The sequence below is a fragment of the Bombus impatiens genome, unplaced genomic scaffold (genome assembly GCF_000188095.3).
Source record: "Bombus impatiens unplaced genomic scaffold, BIMP_2.2 scf_0114, whole genome shotgun sequence".
Classification (NCBI taxonomy): Eukaryota; Metazoa; Arthropoda; class Insecta; order Hymenoptera; family Apidae; genus Bombus; species Bombus impatiens.
Genome location: NT_176533.1, coordinates 2128626 through 2130157, shown reverse-complemented (window position 1 = coordinate 2130157; position 1532 = coordinate 2128626). Strand labels below are relative to the sequence as shown.

General features: G+C 37.3%; 1 protein-coding gene across 2 annotated transcripts in view; it reads left to right on the top strand.

Annotated features, from left to right (window-relative positions):
* The first annotated feature begins 1313 nt into the window (after positions 1–1313).
* Positions 1314–1532, top strand: part of LOC100746443 (polypeptide N-acetylgalactosaminyltransferase 5) — an 8861-nt gene continuing 8642 nt past the window's right edge. For both annotated transcript variants that reach the window (XM_033318779.1, XM_024364892.2), the window contains exon 1: positions 1314–1532. The gene's annotated coding sequence lies outside the window, so the exon portion shown is untranslated.

Sequence of the window (1532 nt, the reverse complement as noted above, 5' to 3'; positions counted from 1 at the left end):
TATTATATTATATTATATTATATTATATTATATTATATTATATTATTCGACGTATGCATATATTTACACAATACCAATGAATATAACTAAACAATAAACAAAGTAATAATAAATAAAAGAATATAAATTTTATACGAACTTTAATTCAACGCTATTCAAGAGATACTTATGTAATACATATCGCGAGAAACAAGTAGAAACGAATCGATAATGGTAAATGGTCCCCCATATATTATGCACGTGATAAAATAAACGGCCTCGCGTGACTTCCGGTTCGATTGTAACCCGCAAGAAGTCTTACAAGAGTCGAAACGACGTTTAGCTGGCCTAGCGTTACACACGAGAACGAATTATTTGTGCAGCACATTAAAATACTTATAACAGGCTGTTTAACTTGAATGGCTGGAACGAGTGTTTTATCTATTTTGGCGAAAATCAATGGCTCGATTGCAGCCTCTGTAGCGTTCCAAGATGAATTTCAAGCTCGTTTAGAGGATTCAGTTTGCTCGAAGGATTAATCTCGTGGGGATCGAAGTTCGTTTTGGGTTTGGTGATTCGTTGGGAGGAAAGGGCTCGTGCATTGTATCATGAGATTCTGATACATCGATGGACGGTGTACTCGTCTGTGTTAGACAACTATCTGCAATCTGGATTATGCGAGAATTAGTGAAAATGGTGAGTCAGTTACGAATAGATTTCAGAATCGTGGATTGTCATTTACTTAAAATTCTGTAGGCGTTAGAATAGGTTCAACCTTGATGTTATTCTTACTTCTTCTTCACGTCTCTATGTCACTTCAGATATCTTCCTTTTTATAAATACTTCGTTCATAAGAAGCGTGGAATACAGAAGAACTAGCGAAATTCTATGGAATACCAAGAACAAATATTTTGAAATTATCTATATTTTAATGATACCTATCGAAATATAATATTCATATCGGATTATACAGGATAACAACAATTTAAAGAATTTAAGGAAAATAAAAATTAGTCGAATTTTCCATTTCGAAGCACAACAAATTTACACGAAAAATTCTTAATCCCAAACCACTGTAGTCTTCAAACTCTTTCAAACTTCTAAATACATTCCTTCCATTTGAAAACACGAGTTCTCTCTGTTCGCTAATATCTTCACACATCACCCAGTGCAACGTTCAGAAAAAATAACCGATAAAATCCTTAACCAACTTAATCCATTTCCAAACTACCGTATTCTTCGAGTACCTTGAAACTTCTGCAACTCTAAATGCCAGTACGCATTTTGTTCAGCCCAGAAACATCGCACAGACCACACTCGCGAACTACAATTTCCTTCAAATTCTCCGTTTCTTTCTTTCAGATCACGAAAGTCTTAGCCAGCGTAGTCATGTAATTCGGTGGATCACGATAGCTCACAGTGTGTCTGATCTTCCCTGAGTGACGGGTAGCCGAACGGTCGTTGAACGGCCGGTGCACAGAACGGCCTGGTCGGACAGGAAGCTCGTCGCGTCTCCAACCGCGAAGGATCGGGTGATGAGCTCAGGGTACCAG